Consider the following 23,532-nt stretch of genomic DNA (forward strand, 5'->3'; position numbering starts at 1 on the left):
AGTCAGGAGAGAATAGTGTGCACCAACAGATAGTTAAGACAGGGATTAGAGGAACCAGACAGGGATAAGTGTACTCGGCCCGTCTCTAACACCAGCTTCGTAAACAGAGGCACAAGGCTATTTTGACACAATATTGCAGGAAAAGCAGAAAAGACTTCGTTCGTCATGCTGCCTGAGTGAGGGCAACACAAAATGGCGGCAGAGCACAAAATGGCGGCTCAATGCGATCGTAATCGAAAATCGAATTTCCTCAGACCCTCCTTTTGACAGAACTCAGGCAAGATACATAGACTCACGTTAATCTGAGTCGATGTCGATGGCCATGAGGTCATCAAGCTGTTGCTGTAACATCATTCTAATATTCTCTGTTCTTTGTGCCTTGGGTTTTGGGATGCACATAGTAGCACAAAGGTCGCAGATGGCGGGACCACAGTGCATACAAAGACAACAAGAGAATACGATGGCTAAAACCATACCGAGGAATGTTAGCACCTTCCAACCCCATTTGGACAGTAGTCCCCAAAACCATCCCAATAACGACCAATCTCCTTCGTCCTGATGAATAGACTCAGAGATTATATGTAATTTAGAGATGGCCTGGTATACTGTCGGAGCGTCATCAGGTATATAAATACAGCAACTCGATTTGATCAATTTGCAGACTCCACCACGATCTGCAAGAATAACATCTAGGGCAACTCGGTTCTGTAAGGTCATAAGACGATCTGCCTGTAGTTCCGCTGTAATATTACTTAAAGCTCCTACAGTGATGTCTATGGTAGTCTCTACGACACAAACCAGTTGCCTCATATTCCTGCTGTTTGCCATAGGACCCCAAAAAGGAAGAAATCCCTTTAGGAAGTCTCCTCCCTCTTGACCTGCTGTGTCTTTGGAATCAATAATTCCTCTGCCATATCTGTTTTTATGAAAATTTGAAGAAGCAGTGTATGTAGGGGGAAGAAGAAAAGCTATATAGCAAGTTCCAGAAAAACCAGTCGGCAACCACGTATAGGCTCTATCATGACAGATGAAATACGTGCCCTGAGATGGCACTAACGGTGGCGATTTCTGAGAGGAGTGAATGTAAGTATGGGAACAAAAGCTTTTTCTTTGTTCGGGTTCCATTAGTTTGGCCATTGATTTGCAAACAGAAATTGCCTTGATGAGGTATAGTCCAAATCGGTGGAGATTTTACTTGTTTAACCTTATCACTAAGGCTTGTGATGTAATGGGTGACATTCCAATTTGTATATGCTTTCCTCTCATCGATAGCAATTTTGCTATTTTCCATGATTTTAGCCAAAGCTACCATTCCTTTTATCAATGAACTATGACTGAAATCTGGTCCTCCAATATAAGAACTGACAGGTCGTTTAAATCGGCTTTAATAGGCGTTAGAAAAAATTACAAAATAAGCCCAAGCAGAACCTTCATAAGAGAATGGAAGGACTAAATATGGCATCCCCTTTTCTGTGGTATGAGGCATTAATCCACACACCCAACAATCGGTTGTATTAATTACTAATTTGTGTTGGTGTAATAATTGAATAAACAAATTATTGTAGTATTCGATTCTTCTTACGAGTTCATGTTGAGGAAGTGTATGAAAGAGATGCGGAGAGATAGTAGAATAAGAAGGCACAGTAACAGAAGAAGGGACAACTTTTTGCTGCATAGCATAAACAATCCAACCTATACACGCCAATAGAATACACAATAATATGAAAACACATAAAGTTATACTACAACGACTGTATACTATTCTACAATGATTATTCTTCATTTTGTTCTTTCTCTCTCTTTCGCCTAATGTAGTTTCCATCTTCTAAATGGATGCTCACGGCAATCTTCCTTAATCACTTGACCACGATTGTCTGCCGTCCTATGACACTGCAAGTCCTGCAGGCCTATTGCCACTACTCAGGTCACAACCAAGACTCCTACCGTGACCCTGCAACCAGGATAGAAACTACATAGAAGAGAGATTCTCAAATTTTCTTTTTTAGTCTGGGTCGCAATGGGTCTTATCAGGTACAGTCTGATCCTGAAACAGTGTTCGTGGGTTTGTGGTGTTCAAATGAAAATGTGATGGTACAGCTTCTTGGAGAATGTCGTCGTTTTCTTTTTCCGACAATGTTCCAGTCAAACGTGCATCACTAAAGGGTACAAATCATGGAACCTTCTCGCTTTCAGAGTCACTTATACCCTTGCGGACCCACTGATCAAAGGGTAAAGGCAAAGGAACCTTTTTGCAGTGCACGCCGTGAATCCAGTTTTTCTTTCCTTCGACCTTCACTGCTGTACGGGTTGTTAGGAGGACCCGACGGGGCTCCCTCCAGCGAGGCTCCAAATTCTTCGTCCTTTGAAAATTCTTCACACAAACCCAGTCACCTGGTCGGATGGAATGACCTGAGTCTGTGGAGGCCTCTGGCAAAGCGCTCTGAACCTGTTGATGAAGAACACGCAATCTAGTTGTGAGGTCATGCAAGTAATCAATCAACATTGGGTATGGCAAGTCTGAATACTTTTTAGGGCGAGGGACTCCCCATATATTAGCTGGGCGTCCAAAAACTACCTCATAAGGGCTAAGTCCCAAACGAGAATGCACATCCGTTCTGGTGGATAGAAGAGCAAAAGGTAGTGCATCAGGCCAACTAAGGCCTGTACTAGCCTGTACTTTAGCAAGCTTGAGTTTGAGGGTGCCATTATAGCACTCCACTAGACCCGCTGATTGTGGATGGTTTGCCGCATGGAATTTCTGTTTTATACCAAGACCTGCACAAACTTTTTGCATGACTTGGCCCACAAATTTGCTCCCATTGTCACTCCAGACAATGTGCGGCAAACCGAATTTAGGAAAAAACTCTTTTAAAAGTACTTTGGCTGTAGATAGAGCAGTATTGTCTTTCAGGGGGTAAGCCTCTATCCATCGGGAAAAGGCACATACCACCACTAGAACATATTTGAGATTGTTACATCGTTCCATGTGAATGTAATCGATTTGCAACACCTCAAATGGATAGGTCGGAGGAGCAAAGTGACCTGCTGGAGTTGGGGTTCCCTTTCCCGGATTGTACATTAAGCAAACAATGCAATGTTTCACTACATTATCTGCACACTTCGGTATTCCCTCGTTTTGCCATACTGGAGCCAGAAGCTTGCATATTCCTTTCGCACTTAGGTGGGCTGGACCATGCGCCATAGTAACTACAGGTAGTACATATGCGTCTGGTAACAGCCAACGTTGGTGCTCGGACAATTCCACCCAACATCCCATCTCATCTAACATTCCTGTACTTTCTTTCCACCTACTCAATTCTTTCTCTGTAGCCTCTTCTTGAATTGATTTCACACATTCTACTGTATCCTCATACATTCCTCTTTCTCTGACCCAATTTGCAGGGCCTGCAACATACATGTGACTTGTAGCATCTCTAGCTGTCTTTTTCGCTACCTCATCCGCAAATGCATTCACGCGACCAACATCGTCAGTAATCTTCTTGTGCGCACTACACTTCACAATTGCTATTTGGGTAGGCAAAGCAAGTGACTCAAGAAGATCAGTCACCAACTGACCATGTTGTATCTTAGCGCCGTGGGAAGTAAGGAATCCCCTTTCTTTCCACAAACGTCCAAAATTGAACGCTACACCAAAAGCATATTGACTGTCGGTGTACACGTTCACTCTTTTTACTTCGGATAACACACACGCTCTGGTTAGGGCTATCAGTTCAGCTGCCTGGGCTGAGTTATGTCTGATGCGTGCGGTTTCCACGACTGTATGCAAGGTAGTAACAGCATAAGCTGAAGTTGCTTCTCCATTAGGAAGCTTAAAGCTAGAACCATCTACCCATAGCGTTCCATCCGGATTCACTAATGGCGTATCTGTTAAGTCAATTCTACCCTTTGTCTCTTCCTCAGTACGAAAGAAACAATCATGTTGCTCCTGAACACCTTTCTCTTCTGGAAGAGGCAACAGAGTAGCTGGATTTAAAGTATTACATCGTTTAATATGCACGTGACTAGCCAAGAGCGTCAGCTTGTATCCAGTCAAACGAGCACTCGTAAGATGCTGCGTTTTTGTTCTGTTTAGCAAAGTATCCACTGCATGTGGCACCATAACAATGAGAGTATTATCTAACACCACTCCAGCAGACTGTCGAATAGAAATTGCTGCTGCTACTGTCGCTTTGTGACAACTAGGCAATGCTTTAGCTACTGGATCTAACGTAGCCGAGAAATAGGCACATGGCCGCTGTTTGTCTCCAAATCGCTGTGTTAAGACTGACAACGCACAACCTTCTCTTTCATGAACGTAAAGTGTAAAAGGCTTACTGTAATCAGGAGTACCTAGTACAGGAGCAGAACACTGAGCAGCACGTAAGTCAGTAAAACTCCTCTGACACTCGTCAGTCCATGGAAGGGGCTGAGGCGTATCTTTCAAGGTTAGTGCCAACAAAGGCTTGGCCAACAGAGAGAAGTTAGGGATCCACTGCCTACAATAGGAAGTAATGCCCAGAAAGGCACGTATCTCTCTTTGTGTGGATGGCACAGACATTTGCGCAATAGCTTGGATACGTTCTGGGGTTAATCGTCTTCCCTCCTTTGACAAGAGATGACCCAAGTAGGTAACCTCTCGGCGAACATATTGTAGCTTAGAAGGTGAAACCTTATGATTAAGATTGGATAAGTGTCGCAACAATGCAACCGTCACATTCTTACATATATCTTCTGAATCAGCAGCGATTAACAAATCGTCCATATACTGAATGAGAGCAGCACCAGACGGCAAAGAAAAAGCATCAAGATGACATTTCAAAGCTTGACTGTAAATAGAGGGACTTTCACAATAGCCTTGAGGTGCGCGCTTAAACCGGAAGCTTCGGCCTCCAAGAGAGAAGCCAAAAATATCCCTACTGTCTTCGGCAATGGGAATACTAAAGAAAGCATTTTTCAGATCGATAACAGAAAACCAAACCGCTGTAGAAGGTATCATCGTCAACAGCGTAGTGATATCTGGGACAACAGGAAACTGTGGTACAACAATTTTGTTTACCTCCCGAAGATCAATTACAAAACGATAAACAGGAGGCTGAGAAGGTTCAGTGCATTTAAGAACAGGAAGAATAGGGCTATTACATATGTTACCTCTCGTTTCCTCAACCACATCTTTCCGAATTAAGTCATGAATGATTTCCAAAAGCGCTTTTTCACCTTCAATGGAAATTCTATATTGAGGAACACGTGGTAATTCAGCATTGGGCTTGAGAGTGACAACATAAGGTGGAATTTCAAGACAACCAACATCATTTGGACCCGTAGCCCAAAGCGTTGTAGGAAGAGAGAGCAATTCAGGAGGAAATTGATCTTTAGACAAGTACATTGGAGAAGTCAGTTTCTGTCCCAAAGTGAGATATACACCAGAAGGAGAACAATATATTGTTGCATGCAATCTCTTCAATAGATCCAAGCCCAATAGATTCTCACCGCAACCATTCGTTAAGAGAAGCGGAACTTCTAAATCATAAGGGCCAATTGAAATAGGCAATGGGCAAGAAACTGGATTACGAACTAGGGCGCCAGAAAAACCTACAGATACATTCGTTAAGCCAGACAAAGGTGCCCCAGGGAGTTTTGAATGAATGATAGAACTTCTCATCGCACCAGTATCTAAAAGAAATGGCTCTGAAACACCCATTGTAGTGACATTAACATAAGGTCCATTCTGATCTACTGGAATCGACACAACTCCCTTACTTTGTCCATGGCTGTCCTAGTTAGCATGAAGACGTTCATTCCCGTCTTCAATGTAATAATCCTCATTGTAATACTGTGTAGACCGAGCGTTTTGCTGATCAAAGTAGTTCACAGAACTAGAGGGAGGAAGGGAACGCTGTTCTTGGGTCAATATACCTCGACCTCTACCTCTGTTTGCTGACTGGAGGCCAGCACGACCTCGTGAAGCAGATAGTATCCCATTTCGCTGCAATAAAACCAGACAACTATTCTTGAAATGACCTTCCTCTCTACAATAGGCACATTGATTAGGACCTAGCAAAGGTCGTGGAATATATGGCTCAGGCTTTTGATACACCCTCTGAAACTGCGGAGGCTGTTGAAACTGGGGCTGAGCATAACGAGGTGGATAAGCCTGTTGCAAGAGAACCTTAGTTTTCAATACTTTAGTCTTTTTCTCTTGCTTATCTTTTTCTTCTTTATCTCCATTTTCATAATATTGAGCAGTAGCCAATATCTGAGCTGAAGAAGAAACAGCCCATGAACTTTCGGAGTCTTTCAACTTATGCGACAGTTCGGGAAGCAAATTAAATACGAACTTATCTACAAATAACCGCTGTCCACCCTCCGTAGTCATGTCCTGACCACTGTGATCAATGAATGTCTCCTCGAAACGAGTGAAGAAATCGGAAACCCTCTCATCTTTCTTCTGCTTACACGCGGCTAGTTTATCCCAGTTAACTCTCAAGGCAGGCATCATCGTTTTCATTAATGTAATAATCCTACCAGGGAGTTCTGAAATCAAAGCATCAGGCTTCGCACCACCCACTTGGTTTCTATCTGCAGCAGTTATAGCATCCCAGTTTCCACCTAATTCTTGGGCATGATTCTCTTTACGAATCCTAGCCCATAACGCTTGTGGAACTACATTCCCCATCAACATATCGATATCTGCTAAATTCATGATGCAGGCTTCAACAGTTTGTGACAATTCTTTATAATAACCTGCAGGGTTTTTACGAGGATCCGGTAGAGACTGTTTAAGGGCCAAAACTTCAGATCTTTTCCAGGGGACATGTACCCATATACGCTGGAAATGAGCAGGAACAATTGGATTAGCACCTGCTGCTGGGACCTCTTCTCTCCATACCGGAGGAACCTCTCTCATTGGGTAATTTTTCAGTGTCAACCAAACTGAGGGATCAGAATTTAGAAAAGTCTGTTAGGTAAATAAGGTTCTAAAGGAAACAAGTGTCTTTACAGCGTCCTCAACCTTAGAACCCACAATGAGTCCCTTATCAAAATCAGCCTGAATATCTAACAGACCCTGAAGAACCGAACCCAAGTCCATATCCTCCCAACCTTTAATAAGAGTATCACACATAGCATTGAAAACATATCTCTGCGTAGGCGCATTCCACTGTGAGAAGGTAGGCATAATGTCAGGTATACTATACCGAGGACCCTTCTCAATCCATTTGCGAGCGAGAAAGTCCAACTTTTCTCGTTCTTCGGAAGCTGGGAACTGACTACGAGACTGTCTTCGAGAAAAAGCCGGAGACACATTTAATGCCTCAAAGAAAGGTGATAAAAGACCAGAGACCGTTTCTGTGAGTCGTTTACGCATAGACGGAGAATTGGACATAAGAATAGGGGACACGGTATTAGGCGAACTAACTGAAGAGAAATCAGTAATTACCGGAGGAGCGGAAGGCGAAGAAGATGAAGGTAAAGGAGTCGAAGGCAAAGCTGGCAAAGGCGGCAATACTTGAGGGGGCAAATGTGGAAGAGCCGGAGCAAGCGGAGGCGCAACTGGCGGCTGAACAGGCTGTAACAATGGGGGTGCATTAGCACCTAGTACATAGGGCGGAGGCAATCTCAATAGGTGAGACATCAAGGGATCTTCTTCTAAATCCTTTCTTTTATCAGAGGGGGAAACTGGCAACATCGGATAGCATTTATCTATTGCCATACGATGCTGTTTCTCTGAAATTTCCTTCGTATTATCAACTTCATCATCTTTAAATTGCTGAGCAGCTTGTATGATTGTCATACCCTGTGCTTTCTTATCTCGTTTTTCTTGCTTAATTTTTCTCTGTTTGGCTTCCTTACGCCAAAGGCGGAAAGAGTCAAACATTGCCGGCCGGGCTTTTCGTTTGAATAAAATAGCTTCCAAATTATCCAGTATGTCAGGCTCAAAGCTACCATTTTCTGGCCATTTTAAAACACCATCATTCTTCGTGTATCGGATCCATGCCTCATTAAAGGCAATGGGGCCAACACCATGTTTAGAATAGAGCTCATAAGTGGGAGATCCAACCGAAGGAATCGGACAAGAGTCCTCCAGCCGGGAATCCCTATTACAACCAAAACAACAAAGTTTCTCAAACTTAGTCAGACCAGGCATCTCGTGATTTCACCGGACTGTTCACAAACATCAAGGGGGTTAAATACTTAACACAGCACAAATGTACTTACCCCTCGGCTTCGGTTATTGCAATACCCGAATCAAAGAACCTAAGAACCTAAGAACCAAAGAACCAAAGTGTCAGGATTGCAAAACCTAACTATGGCAAAAGGCAAATTATCAGCACCCTGGTGAAGAAATCTAGGATTAAGACTCAAAGAATGCAAGGGTGGCACAAATCATTGTCGAGCGTATTACCTAAAATGGCCGCCAAGTGTCGACTGCGGGGGCAACAGGTTAGCACTCTAGCTCCCAAGAAATATCGTCTAGATTCAGGTGTTGCGCCCGTTCTGTGGCGCACTTCACCTGAAATCTCCGGAGAGTGAGGCGTCATTCTGAGAAGCGTCGCGAAGTTTAGAACAGGGAGAAAACTTCGTCGCGCTTCAGAGTTCGTTTCGGAGGTGGAGTACGAGTTGTAGAAGCTACAGAGCAGCAGTAAGAATTTTCCATATTTTAGTTCTGAGCATGCGCTACATCGAGGAAAAGTTGGAAATATGCATGCGCACTGAGGTTTACTGAACTGAGCAAATGCAAGAAATTCACGCTACTTCATACTGAAGAGAAGTAGAGTCAGCACAAGTTTCGCAGCCTAATTCTGTGAGAGAAAAGACGCGCTCAGTGCGTTTTTCTCTTAAAAGATATGACACCACGTTATTTAGTGTTCCTGTGAGAAGTTATCAGTAGGAATCAATTTTCTAAGCATATAAGTGATAGAGACAATTATAATCAACAATAAAAGAAAAGAGAGAGAGCAATAATAATAATAAACCATACTTACCAGTTTCAAGACTTTTGAGCTCTTCAGCTGTGACAGGAATAGGTGAGGAGCCTGCGTAAAAAGAAAAGAAAAGTAAGAGCGTAGTTGGGAGGAGTTTGAGGAAATAATAATAATCAATTGATTTTAGTTACAGCACGAGAAGACATCAAAAAACACAAAAGAAGAGAGGCAAGGGTCACACCAAGACTGGGTATGTGAATAAGGGAGTGGTTACTTTTAGTCGGTTAGGAAGAGTAGAAGTGTTAATAAATGTTCTTTCTTTACAGTAAAATCTTACACCCGCACTAGCCAGAAGAAGGCAAGAAGAATTCGACGTCTGAAGCTGAAGAAAGAATTAGACGCGGTGCGACTGTCTCTTCTCTGTCCCATCCCCTTTCCCCCCTGGGGTTTCTTAGGCGTTCATGCTAATAATTGTGTGGCGCTGAGGAATCTAAGGAGGGCGTTGGGAACTTGCGACATTCGGCTCCTGTGCATTGGAAAAGACGCACGCTCTGACAGAGTGAAGTGCCCACGTTAAAATAGCACTTGAGCAGAATGGCGGAAGGCTTAGATTTGAAGAAACTAGGAGAAATTTTAGAAGGAATTCAAAGGGAATTAATCACAGTCAGAGAAGAGAATAGGGAGCTTAAAAAAGAAACTACTGAGTTGACCTTAAAAGTGAGTAGTTTAGTATCCAGTCCCAGTTTAAAATACACAGCCTCAGTTGAAGGGATTCAGAGTGATGCATCTATTTCTCAACCTAAGATTACGACACAGGTTATTCATTCACTCTCCCCGGTAATTCCTTTGGCCCCACCTGAGCATTTTAATGGAGACCCACAGAAGGCTCAGGTGTTCCTGACACAATGTACTTTGCATTTTATGTGTCAACCAGCTGTGTTCCCTGATGCGCAATCTCGAGTGGCTTTCATTCTGTCCTATTTAAGTGGAGACGCAGCGTCCTGGTCAATGCCTATGGTCACCAGAAACGATCCAATCTTGTACGATTTAGATGAATTCAAAAAAGAATTCCTTCGAATATTTGACAGGCGAAGAGTCTCACAAGCAACAGACAATGAGTTATTGGAAATAAAACAGGGCAGTCGAGACTTAATTGCTTATTTGGCCCAGTTTAATAAGTTGGTGGTGGAAACGAACTGGCCGGAAGACAAACGAGCTGCAGTGTTCTATCGCGGCTTAAAGGATGAATTGAAAGATGCTTTGGCACAAGTGCCTAATAGACCCACAGAGATTTAAGCATTGATTGATTTGGCATTAGAAATTGACTTTCGGAAAAATGAAAGGAGAGGAGAGAGAAAGAGAGATTATCGTCCTAGTGTGCCCAGGTTTGATCGAGTCAGAATAGAAGGCAGCAAAGAATCAGACTCGGCTCGTGGAGGAGAACCCATGCAAATAGGAATGATTCGTGGACCTCTCACTAAAGAAGAAAAAGATAGACGAAGAGCAAACAAGCAATGTCTTTATTGTGGAGGCAGTGGGCATTTTGTTCGAAATTGTCCGAAGAAACCTAAGCAAACTTCGTCGGAAAACGCCTAGCACCACCAGTAAGCGGAGTTGGACTGGTGGTTGCTGATTCAAAGACAACTCCAGAAGTTCATACCTTGGCGAATACTTTGCAATCTGCTTCTCCACATCTGGTGCTGATGATGACCTTAAAATTCAGAGAGAAAACATTAAAACAGGTAACCGTTATGATCGATTCAGGAGCTACGGGCAATTTTTGTGATTTAAAGTTTGCTGACAAGGTTGGCCTGGAGGCAATCAAGAAAGAAAAAAGCGAAGCAGTTCGAGCCGTCGATGGAACCAATCTCTCATCGGGACCCATTGTGAGTCACACTGAACCTGTAGAATTGGAATCCGCCGATGGGCATCTGGAAACATTGCAGTTCAACTTAATAGATGCTCCGCAATTCCAATTAATATTGGGGCTGCCATGGCTTACAGAACACAATCCTACGATCAATTGGGAAGCTCGATCAATCACTTTGGATTCTAAGTACTGTAAGGAGAACTGTTATAGAGAATGCAATAAGAATCATGTGAATACACCAACGTTTCATTTAAGCGAAAAGGAGACTATGATTTGCGTCCTAGATACTACAGAGCTACCTGAACATTACACAGAATTTCAAGACGTCTTTAATGAGGTGGAGGCAGAAAGGCTTCCTCCGTATAGGGAATATGATTGTAAGATAGAATTGGGACCAGGATCCAATCTCCCATGCAGCAGAATCTATGCTTTGACTGAGAAAGAAGACGAACATCTGAAGGGATATCTACACAAATATCTAGAAAATGGATTCATCAGACCGTCCCAATCCCCTGTCTCATCACCACTTTTTTTTTATCCCGAAGAAGAATGGAGAGTTGAGAACCTGCATTGACTACAGGGCGATTAATCGGATAACAATCAAGAATCGGTACCCATTGCCCCTGATATCGGTGCTTTTGGATCAGGTGAAAGAAGCAAGAGTCTACACCAAATTGGATTTTAGAGGAGCGTACCATCTAGTCCGGATTCGTGAAGGGGACGAATGGAAGACGGCGTTTAGAACCAAGCATGGGCTTTTCGAATATCAAGTAATGCCGTATGGTTTATGTAATGCCCCGGCCGCCTTTCAACATTTCATCAACGATGTATTGAAGGATTTTATTGATCGGAATGCAATTGTGTACATTGACGACATTTTGATTTTTTCTGACACAGTACAAGAACATGAAGAACATGTTAAGAGGGTGTTGCAGAAATTGCAAGAAAATAATTTGTTCGTCAAATTGGAGAAATGTGCGTTTAATGTCACTACCGTAGAATTTTTGGGGTTTGTGCTTTTTCCCAGTGGAATAACAATGGATGAAAGCAAGATCAAGGCAGTTGTTGAATGGGAATCTCCTAAGTCAGTGAAGGAAATTCAAAGTTTCATAGGATTCGCTAACTTCTATAGGAGATTCATTCAAGACTTCTCCAACAAGTTGATCCCGTTAACTAGATTACTGAAGAAAGGCATTCGATTCGAATGGACGAAAGATGTAGAAGAAGCATTCGTTCAATTGAAAGAAGATTTCACCACAGCACCAGTGCTACTTCATCCAGATCCATCGGAGCCCTTCTTTGTGGAAACTGACGCATCCAACTTGGCGTTGGGAGGTGTGCTGTCCCAAAGACATAAAACTACAGGGCAATTGCATCCAGTGGCATTCCGTTCCAGAAAACTGGCAGCAGCAGAAGTCAACTATACAATAACTGAAAAGGAGTTATTAGCCATCAAAGATGCATTTAAAGAATGGAGGCACTATTTGATGGGTGCCAGACATGTGGTCACCGTGTATACTGATCATAGGAATTTAAAATTCTAGAAGTCAGCCAGAACTTTAACGCCCAGACAATGACGTTGGTCCTTGTATTTCGCTGACTATGACTTTGTCATTACCTACCGGCCAGGGTCACAAAATGGAAAAGCAGATGCCTTGTCCAGGTTGGGTTCAGACGGAACGTCAGAGGAGGTCAAGAGTCAGACGATCATACCAGCTGAAAAGGTGATTGGAGCTGTGTTACAAGAGTCACTGGAAGAAGGAAATCAGAAGTCCTTGACCATGGAGGAAATGAGAGATTGGGTGAAAGAAGATTCAAAACGAGAAATTCGAGGAGGATTACCGTATCACAATGGAGCTCTTTATTTGCCTACCACAGAAATGCAACAAAAGGCATTAAAAGAAAGTCATGATAGTATTTTGGCGGGCCATAAGGGCATCTCAAAGACAGAAGAGTTGGTGAGACGACGTTTTTGGTGGCCGGGCATGATTAAGGACGTGCGTCGATATGTAGCCACCTGTGAGATCTGTGCAAGGGGAAAACCAGAGAGGCAAGCTCCTAAGGGGTATTTGAAACCCTTACCTACCCCACCCTATCCATGGCATACAGTCACTTTAGATTTAATAGTAGATTTACCATCAAGTCAAGGTTATGACACTATCCTGGTATGTGTAGATGCTTTTACAAAGATGGCTCATTTTGTACCTTTAAAGGGTGTGCCTACCGCTAAAACTCTGGCAGGTAAATTTAGTCAAAGTATAGTTCGAGCACATGGAATTCCTAAGATCCTAATATCAGACTGGGGTACCCAATTTTTGTCCAATTTTTGGAAGGCATTAACTAAGAGACTGAACATAGAGACTAGATATACAACAAGTTATCATCCCGAGACAGATGGCCAAACAGAGCGAACCAATCAAGAATTAGAACAGTATTTTAGATTGTGCTTGTTAGATCAAGAGGGTCATTGGCCAGACTACCTGTGGGCAGCAGAGTTCGCACATAACAATGCAAAAAACGTTTCCACTGGTTTTTCCCCTTTTTACTTAAACACAGGAAGGCTTCCGCATAATTCCCTAAGCCTTCAGGAAGTGGACGTTCCTGCAGTCACTAATCTAGTGGAACACATTACACAAGTACATAGTTTAGCCACAGAAAATTTGAACAAAGCTAAAGAAAGTTACAAGCATTACGCAGACAGGAAGCGAAGAAGAGAACCAGAATTACACAAAGGAGATAAGGTTTGGTTAAACACAAAGAATCTTAGACTAAAGGGTGCTAGGAAATTTCAGCCAAGATTTTTAGGCCCCTATTTGATAGAGAAAAAGTTAAGTGCATTGAACTATCAGTTGAGGTTACCTAAGGGGTTACGTGTTCATCCAGTATTTCATGTATCCTTACTAAAGAAAGTGTCTAAAGATTTACGAGTTAGTAAGCCTCCTAAATCTGTCCAAACTGAGGAGGGAGAAGAGTTTGAGGTACAACAGGTTTTGGATTCAAAATTAAGAAAAGGACAATTGTACTATCTATTGGATTGGAAGGGTTATGGACCGGAGGAAGGATCTTGGGAGTTGTCTACAGAAGTTCATGCCCCTCGATTGATCAGGGAGTTTCATAAAAGATTTCCAAACAAACCCAAGCAGAAGGGAAGTACTTTGAGGGAGGGTACTGCCAGGATTGCAAAACCTAACTATGGCAAAAGGCAAATTATCAGCACCCTGGTGAAGAAATCTAGGATTAAGACTCAAAGAATGCAAGGGTGGCACAAATCATTGTCGAGCGTATTACCTAAAATGGCCGCCAAGTGTCGACTGTGGGGGCAACAGGTTAGCGCTCTAGCTCCCAAGAAATATTGTCTAGATTCAGGTGTTGCGACCGCCGTTCTGAGAAGCGTCGCGAAGTTTAGAACAGGGAGAAAACTTCGTCGCGCTTCAGAGTTCGTTTCGGTGGTGGAGTACGAGTTGTAGAAGCTACAGAGCAGCAGTAAGAATTTTCCATATTTTAGTTCTGAGCATGCGCTACATCGAGGATAAGTTGGAAATATGCATGCGCACTGAGGTTTGCTGACCTGAGCAAATGCAAGAAATTCACGCTACTTCATACTGAAGAGAAGTAGAGTCAGCACAAGTTTCGCACCCTAATTCTGTGAGAGAAAAGACGCGCTCAGTGCGTTTTTCTCTTAAAAGATATGACACCACGTTATTTAGTGTTCCTGTGAGAAGTTATTAGTAGGAATCAATTTTCTAAGCATATAAGTGATACAGACAATTATAATCGACAATAAAAGAAAAGAGAGAGAGCAAGAATAATAATAAACCATACTTACCTGTTTCAAGACTTTTGAGCTCTTCAGCTGTGACAGGAATAGGTGAGGAGCCTGCGTAAAAAGAAAAGAAAAGTAAGAGCGTAGTTGGGAGGAGTTTGAGGAAATAATAATAATCAATTGATTTTAGTTACAGCACGAGAAGACATCAAAAAACACAAAAGAAGAGAGGCAAGGGTCACACCAAGACGGGGTAGGTGAATAAGGGAGTGGTTACTTTTAGTCGGTTAGGAAGAGTAGAAGTGTTAATAAATGTTCTTTCTTTACAGTAAAATCTTACACCCGCACTAGCCAGAAGAAGGCAAGAAGAATTCGACGTCTGAAGCTGAAGAAAGAATCAGACGCGGTGCGACTGTCTCTTCTCTGTCCCATCCCCTTTCCCCCCTGGGGTTTCTTAGGCGTTCATGCTAATAATTTTGTGGCGCTGAGGAATCTAAGGAGGGCGTTGGAAACTTGCGACATTCTGCTCCTGTGCATTGGAAAAGACGCACGCTCTGACACAAAGAACCAAAGAACCAAAGAACCTAAGGACCAAAGAACCAAAGAACCAAATGTGGGAGCGACCCACCAATACTTAACTAAGATGTCTTCTTACACCAACAGAGGCCCCGTCTATCGTCTCGCTTTACCATACATCATCGAAAGAGGGCCAAGGCAGGGCGGCAGTCAGGGCAGCAGTCGTCAGTAGCCGTCAGGAAGGAGTAACCACGCTGCAAAAGACCTTCGGACCACTTTCGACATACAGGGGTCGCTTGACGTGGCTCGCGATTCCTCCAGAATATTCTTGCGGGGTTCCTCACGACCTTCAGGCAGAACCACTACCTCTGAAGCCGCCCCACATTGGGCGCCAGTTGAAGAACCAGAACCTTTTTGGACCTGGTGGCGCAGGGTACGCCTTAATCTCCTAGGTTCTCCTGCTTCAGCTATCAGAGACACGGGGACACTCTGTCAGAATAAAAGATCAGATTTTATTAGCTGCAGCTAGTACAGTTGTCCTAGAAGTACACACGGTATGTTCTCAGGAGACTGCCACATCACTCCATGGCGCACAATCTTATATAGTACATAGATAACATATACATTAACAAAGAACACACCTAAAACATACATAGAGGACCAATAAGGTAAAGTTAAAGACGGAACGTGTCCAATAGGAAAGGTTGAAAAACAAAGATATCGAGTAACTCGAAGAAGCCTCTCCTCCAACGGTGTTTGCTATCCCTCCCACAGGTTAAAGTATTAACATGTTTGTAACTGGTTTGCAGGTGGCGAGATACGTTTGTGTGTTTTGGAGGACAGTTGTGAAACAAGAGAATATGAGCGGAGGACAGCGAAGGCCAGAAGATAAGATAAAGTCAGGAGAGAATAGTGTGAACCAACAGATAGTTAAGACAGGGATTAGAGGAACCAGACAGGGATTAGTGTACTCGGCCCGTCTCTAACACCAGCTTCGTAAACGGAGGCACAAGGCTATTTTGACACAATATTGCAGGAAAAGCAGAAAAGACTTTGTTCGTCGTGCTGCCTGAGTGAGGGCAACACAAAATGGCGGCAGAGCACAAAATGGCGGCTCAATGCGATCGTGATCGAAAATCGAATTTCCTCACTCACAATGTCTACATTTATTCTCAGACTGGAACAAATTATTGCAGCGACTGCAGCAGTTTGCACTGTTGATTTTGCGGCTTCATCAGCTATTTAATTCCCTGCTACCTTTATTCTTACACATTGGTTGCTCAGAGTGTGTATAACATGCGCCTGGGGTAAGTTAGCTTTAAGCTTAGCAACTTGTCCCCAAAGCACCTTATGCTTGATTGTGTACCCTTAGGAATCTCTGAATCCATTCTGGCTCCAGTAGTGTAAATACTCATTGTAAGACTGGACACAATATTACAAATCACACACTATAAGTGCGGGGAACTCACGATCTGTATTTTCAAGTGCCAGAATTAGAGGTTTCAGTTCAGCCAGCTGTGCGGTGCAATCACCAAGTGACTGCATGCATGTTCTTTGAGGCTGGAATTCTCCACTCTTCCTTTTACCCTTTTTCTCTGTGCAAGCGTAAAGTATTGATGTTTTGTTCCTACTGCAGGCTGGCAGAACAATCAGTGTAGATTATAAAATCATACTGATCTAGAGGCATAATTTAATTGGACAGAGGGTATTCGTGTTCATATTGAAGGTATGCTTGTTTTTGTAGTGTAGAGTCAAATATGTATTCTTAGTCTGTTGCTGTGAGTGAGTTGGCCTTTTATCTATCTTGGATGTAAAGCTTTCACGTTTGGCATGCTGGCCTTTGTAACAGCCTCTAAGACTGAAATCGGAGTTACAACAATTATTTGTTTCCCCTAAGCCAATGATCTTTCCTTCACTACAGCTGTCTGTATCACCATCAGGATTTTTTCTGTCAGTGAAAACGTATTTCTGCATTGGTATATAAATGTGATTTATATGCAATTGGTACAGTGTCTCCTTCATTGAATGTGAAGAGTATCCTGATGTACCCGCAATTATACGGATCACGAAGTTTGTGGTGTTGACATGTGGGTGCAAGTGTTTTGAAGCTAACATTTCTGCTTGTACTGAATGTAAAAACTGTGCATGTTCAGATGTCCAATGGGGGCTTGGAAAGTCTAGACTGATCAAGTTGTAAAACGGTTTTACCCATTGAGCAAAAGCTGGTATGTACGTTCTGCCAACATTTAGAAAACCGAATATTGATTTGAGTTTTTTCAACGTGTTTGGAGGGTGTAGAAGCACACACTTTTCTAAGAAATGTGTTGCCAGGCTTTTGAATTCACTTTTGCTACATGGGCTGAAAACTGCCGGGGGCTATTCTTATACCCTTGGGGCAATCAACAGAACTGTCTTCAAGAACCTAAAGTGCTAAATGCTTTCAAATGCCTGCTTTCAGGCACTATGTTAAGGCAGAAAAACCCATTTGAAATGTCTAATGTGGTTTTGAAATTTAGTACCGTGTTATGTGCATTTTGTACAGCAAATGTATGTTACGTATAGCAGTGTTCAAGTGTCTGTAATCTAACACTAAACAATATGAATGGCCTGGTTTCATTACTAGAAACAAGGGATTATTCATTGGTGAGGTGATATTTTCTGTTACACCTTGATATTCAAATTGTGTGAGGATCTTTCTAGCTTGCTTTTTGCCTCATGTTTAATGGGGTATTGTCTTTGTGGTTGTGGGCTGGACCATAAGATATGAGGTGGTACGGGGATTCTTCATCCCAACTCACATGGTTGCGGTATTACTCAGGAGCTTGTTCTAACGCCTACTCATTAGCTTATTTGTGTTTAACAGATTCTGAAACAAGGTTGGAAAAGGCAGGTAAAATTAATGTTTCTCCTTGTGGGCAGCCCCTTACAAACTCAGGTGGCCAATCTTTTTTAGCCAAGAGATTGTCGTAGCTGAATTACAAGTTGTTGGAAATGGCCCTTTTTGCAGGGTTATCCCTAAACTTTTTGCTTCTTCCTCCTATTTTTTCATGACCTGTGTGTGTTGGTTTTAGGACTCTGAGCACTTCACCACTGATGATCAGTGCTAAAGTGCATATGCTCTCTGTGTAAACTGTGTTTTGATTGGTGTTTCCATGATTGGCTATTTGATTTATGTGTCAGTCCCTAGTAAAGTGCACTGCGAGTGCCAGGGCCTATAAATCAAATGCTGTTGGTGGGCTGCAGCACTGGATTGTGCCACCCACGCAAACAGCCTGTAAAGTGTGTCTAAGGCCTGCCATTGCAGAGCCTGTGTGCAGCCTGGAGCTGCCATGTCGACTTGGCAAGTGCACACACTTGCAAGTCCCTAAACCTTCCCTTTTCTACATGTTAGTCACCCCTAAGGTAGGCCCAAGGTACCCCTGTGGGCAGGGTGCACTGTATGTGAAAGGTAGGACATGCCCTGGTGTGTGTGGCCTGTTCTCCATAGGCCAGAATGGGCAGTTTGATTATTACATCTTATAATCCTAACTGACTCAGAGAACATGGTAGAAATTCGAATTTAGTATGCCTGAACTCAGAATGATAAAATACACCATTTAGTAAAGTTTGTTTTAACATTCTGTGTTTGAAAATACCACTTTTAGAAAGTAGGTATTTTCTTGTCTAACTATACAAACTTGCCTCTTCTTGGTTGTGTATTCCCTATCTGGAGTTTGAGTGACAGGGCTGGGGAATTCCAGGAGACAGGATGAGTCCGCCCAGTGGTGAATAGAGAGATCTGCATCTAGATGGGAGGGAGGAATTGCACCTGGGACCTGAATAGGCCTGTGCCTGCCCCCCACAGTGCTGGCTCCACCCCCTGTGGTGCGTCTGGTGTCACTGCCCTGCACTGTGAAAGGAGAGAAGGAATCATGTCAACAGAGTGCTCCAGGGCTGTGCCTTTCCTCCACAATGCTGGCTCCACCTCCTGTGGGGCGTCTGATGTCTCTGCCCTGCACTCTGAAAGGAAAGAAGGAGTCATGTAAACAAAGTGCTCCAGGACTGACCAGAACTGGTTTGGACTAGGCAAAGGCCCCTCTGCCCTCAGAGGACAAAGGATTTTGGGGTATAAGTAGTGGGACCCTGATCCCAAGAATTTAGATTACTTCTGAACTAAGGAACCTGCCAGGAAGAAGGACAGGGAAAGCTGGAGGAGGAGTACTGCCCCTATGCTGCGTGTTGTGGGGTTGGCCTGCAGTGGTTGCTTCTGTCTTGGATAGGGAAAGGACTGGACTGTACTTTCATCATCCTGCTGTTAGAATTTTCTCCAAGGGCTTGAAGTGGAGCTTGCCTCCTGTTGGAAGTCTAAGGGATAGAAAAGACTTCATAGAGCTCGCTGGAATCAAGGAACCTGCTGTTAGATTTGGGGGTCTCTAAACCTGCCAAGACGAAGAGCTGGAAGAGCTGCCAGGAGTAGTACTGCCCCTTTGCTGTGTTGTTGCTTTGTTGGGTTGGCCTGCAGCTGCTGCTTCTTCCTTGGGCAGTGAAAGGACTGGACTGAACTTTCTCTACTTGTGCTGAGTATCTCCAAGGGCCTGAACTGAGCTGGCCTCCTGTTAAGAAGTCTCAGGGACTGCAAAGACTTCACCAACCTCTGGGTACCGCTCCTGGAACTGCTGTTTCAGTTGCCACAGAGAATAGGGAACTGCAACCAACTCCGTCACCGACTCCGTCGCTGGCCTTGTGTCCTGAAGGCACCGCAGGCTGCACCGACTCGCCCTGCACCGCAAGCCTTGGTCTCACCGACTCCGTCACCGAGCCGCTGCCTGCACCGCATCGAGAGACACCGCAACCTGCATCGCCTCGCTTCACTTCGCTGGCCTGGGCTCACCGACACGGTCGCTGCTGGCTCGACACCCGTGACCGACTCGTCACGCACAGCTGTCCGGTTCGGCCAGCGCCAATTCCCGCCAACCGGCTCTGTCGCTTGCATCGCAAATTGCCAGCACCGCATCGAGCACTGTCTCACCCTGCACCGCAAGCCTTGGTCTCACTGACGCCATCTACACGATCGTCACCGTGCCGCTGCTCGCACCGCATCGAGGGACAACGCACCTTGCACCGCTTCCACCTTGCACCGTGACTGCGACGAATGCCACAACCGGCTCTGTCACCTGCACCGCAACCTGCCAGCACCGCATCGAGCACCGACTCACCCTGCACCGCAAGCCTTGGTCTCACCGATGCCATCTGCACGATCATCACCGAGCCGCTGCTCGCACCGCTTCGAGGGACACCACACCGTGCACCGCTTCCACTTTGCATCGCAACCGCGACGGACGCCAAGAACGACTCGCACTGCTGTGTGGGTCACACTAAGAAAGGTACTGTGAATCTGTCCCGCTGTTGCTGGCCCATACCGACGCGGTCAGCGGGAACTGCGAGACTCTGTTGTTTTCAGCATTGCGGTACGCTCGGACCGAGCAACCGACTCGTACGAACTGTGTTTTTCAACGTATTTTGCAACTTAAAGACATTTTGAGAAGTAACTATTTTTGAAGTACTGTATGGTGGATTTTTATCGTATTTGGTCTTGTTTATATAAAAATATTGGATATTTTTCTAAAACTGGTGTGGTGGCCGTTTGTAGTGCTTACATTTTATTACTGTTGGTTTTGTGCAAATGCTTTACACACTGCCTCTAAGATAAGCCTGACTGCTCGTGCCAAGCTACCAAGGGGGTGAGCAGGGGTTATTTTAGGAGTGTAACTCCCTTGTACTGACTAGAGTGGTGGTTTCTGCCTGGCTTGGGTGCAAACCTTAGCCAACCAGAAATCCCATTTCTAACACAAGTTCTCCCAAAAGAGAACATTGATAGTTTGTTGTATATCACCTTCCATCTGGAGTTGCAGTTCATATAAGTGACTACTCAGTCTCTGGTCTGGTGTTTCCACCTGGACATAGTCACTCATTGCTACTGCCGCTATGTACTCCATAATATTCTGGCAAACTATTGTGACTTCTGCTGTGCCGTCCATCATGGTCAAAGCCCACTCCCCATTTAAAAGCTGATTCCTCAATATCTGTGGCATGTTTGGCTTTACACCCAGCCACCTTCTTCTTTTTAAATTGAGGCGTAGGCTAAGGAGGTTTGTCTTCCTTTTTAATTATGTAGTCGGCAGAGCATTGAGTCCTTCTTCGGTTTCACATACTCTTCTGATTACACTCTGATCGTTCTCCTCTCTCCGAGCGTTTTTCGGAAGACTCCTGAAAGGAACGAGAAGGACATGTATTAGTATCCTAATACTTATTAAGCTGTTTAATTGAATCATTGTTCCTCAAATTATAGTGCTTTTCAATGAACTCCTGTTGAGGAGATCCACCCTGTTCCTTGGTCTTTTCTTTATTTTTCTTATTATATCACTTCATTTTTGAAGACTTGAGTGCTTGCTTCGAGTTATCATTTTCAGAATTACCCTTAATTTGCAGTTTATTAGAACTGGCTCCAAAATTATATCTACCTCTAGGTGTATAGGTTTCCTCAATAATTTTAGGTAATACACGCTCCTGATCTGCATAAGGAACCAGCGTGAGTCGCTGGTGTATAGCCAATGCTGCTACTTCCCCTTTAATATTACTTAGAATAATTGAGGATACTGCGGCAAAATTGTCCATTAGTATAATCCCCAAGCCCAGAGCAGAGGCTGCCCTGTGCTTATTTTGAATATGTTTAAGCACCTCTGGCGAAACAGCTAATGATGGTGTTCTGGTATAGACTGCAGCAAAGACTGTACCACAAGCGGTGCAGTCCTCCAATGGGGGAACCATCCCCAAGGCAGACATAATGTGCGAATTCTATGTTTTTCTTGTGGTCCCATTTGGGGAAACACTTCTTCAAGCTGACTAGTTTTTTTGTGCAATCCAGAACGGAATCTCATCCTGTCTGATGGGATCCTTACCCATTATTCCATGGATGGTTACTGGACTAATTCCAGGCGTAGTACGCTTGTGGATGTGCAGCTTGAGCAGCGCTTTGTGGGATAGCCGTTATGGTTCTCATAACAAATTGTACCAGACATCTATAGAATGTAACTAATTCTCTGTATAGCTCTCCTAGCTCTACATCTGTAATGTTTGCTATACCTGGATATGGTGTGTAACCGGCTAAGACTGGGCATGTTCCTCCCTCATTGCTGAGGGGACCTAGTTTGACATTTTCAAATGTATGTGGTAGGGCGCCTAGAAACCAATTATGTGTTACTGATAAGTGAGCGGGATTTCTAACTCCGCTTATCCTCTATATTTATTTGGTACTCCTACTTCAGTGTATATGTGAAAATTCCTTGAGTTGGCATTTACTGCCAGGAATGTGATCCATTAATAGAATACTTCTGTTTTGAATGCTTCGTGGGCCTCTACCACGAAGGTAACATCCACTCCGTGTTCGCGGGAGCCCATGCTGTAATAAACTTTGTGTTAATGCATGCCTGCAATTAGTTGGTAGAACCACCTGTCCTGGATTAGCCATTATAGTGTTTGTAATATGTGGAATTCAGAGAGGGTACCTCTGTGGGGTGATCCTTTTAAAGATTCAAGCTTGAACAACCTACATCTAGAAAATAGAGGTTCTCTAATTAGCTGAGAAGGATTTTTCCCTAACACCACAGACATCTCAGGTTGGTAGGTGAGTAGGGTGTTTTGGCACACAAAAGAAAAACTACTCAGGAGACCAATTAAATAAGTAACCAAGCTAGAATGTTGGTGGTGCCATGTAGTACGGTTTATTCTGTCTCAGTAAAACTGTGCATTTGTTGGAAAACAAAAACATCCAAATTGTGCAAGACTGAGTCCACACACACCATCAGGATATGTTGGCCTGAGTCCTCGCTAGCTCACAGTGCACCATCTGAATCTCTAACCTAGCAAGGTAACAGCTGGTATATGCAACCTCAGAACCTGACTACCCTAACTCCCTAAGGAAATTGTGGAAACAGATCCAGAACACTTTTATTTGATAACTCATGCATGCCCAAAGGTAGACACAAGTGTTGAATTGGCATTTCGATATTTATTGAAGCAATAAGATTCTTGCATAAAATAAGTACGCTGCAATAATCAATAGAATGAAACAAAACAGAGTAATCAGCATCACAAGAATTGTAAAGAAAATAAACAATTCAACAATTGTGCTGTTACATAGATTATATGCTTTCATATAAGTACAATTGTATTTGTGCTCCTACCTAGCACTCCCTATCCTAGTGTGCCTAGAGTGGGTGAATTTGCCAGAAACCCTGTAGTGTGGGTATGTTTCATTTGGGAGCCCGTCTTGGTATAGAGGTGGCCACCATCCTTCTCAGGAGGTAAACAGGATTCAACTCGGCTGAAATTCGGGATTGGACGACCTCGACAGTGCCAGCGAAATGCTCCTCTAACTAAACAAAGGAGTGATGTTGTTTATATAATAAACTTCACTCATGTTG

The sequence above is a fragment of the Triturus cristatus genome, chromosome 1_1, assembly GCF_964204655.1.
Source record: "Triturus cristatus chromosome 1_1, aTriCri1.1, whole genome shotgun sequence".
Taxonomy (NCBI): Eukaryota; Metazoa; Chordata; class Amphibia; order Caudata; family Salamandridae; genus Triturus; species Triturus cristatus.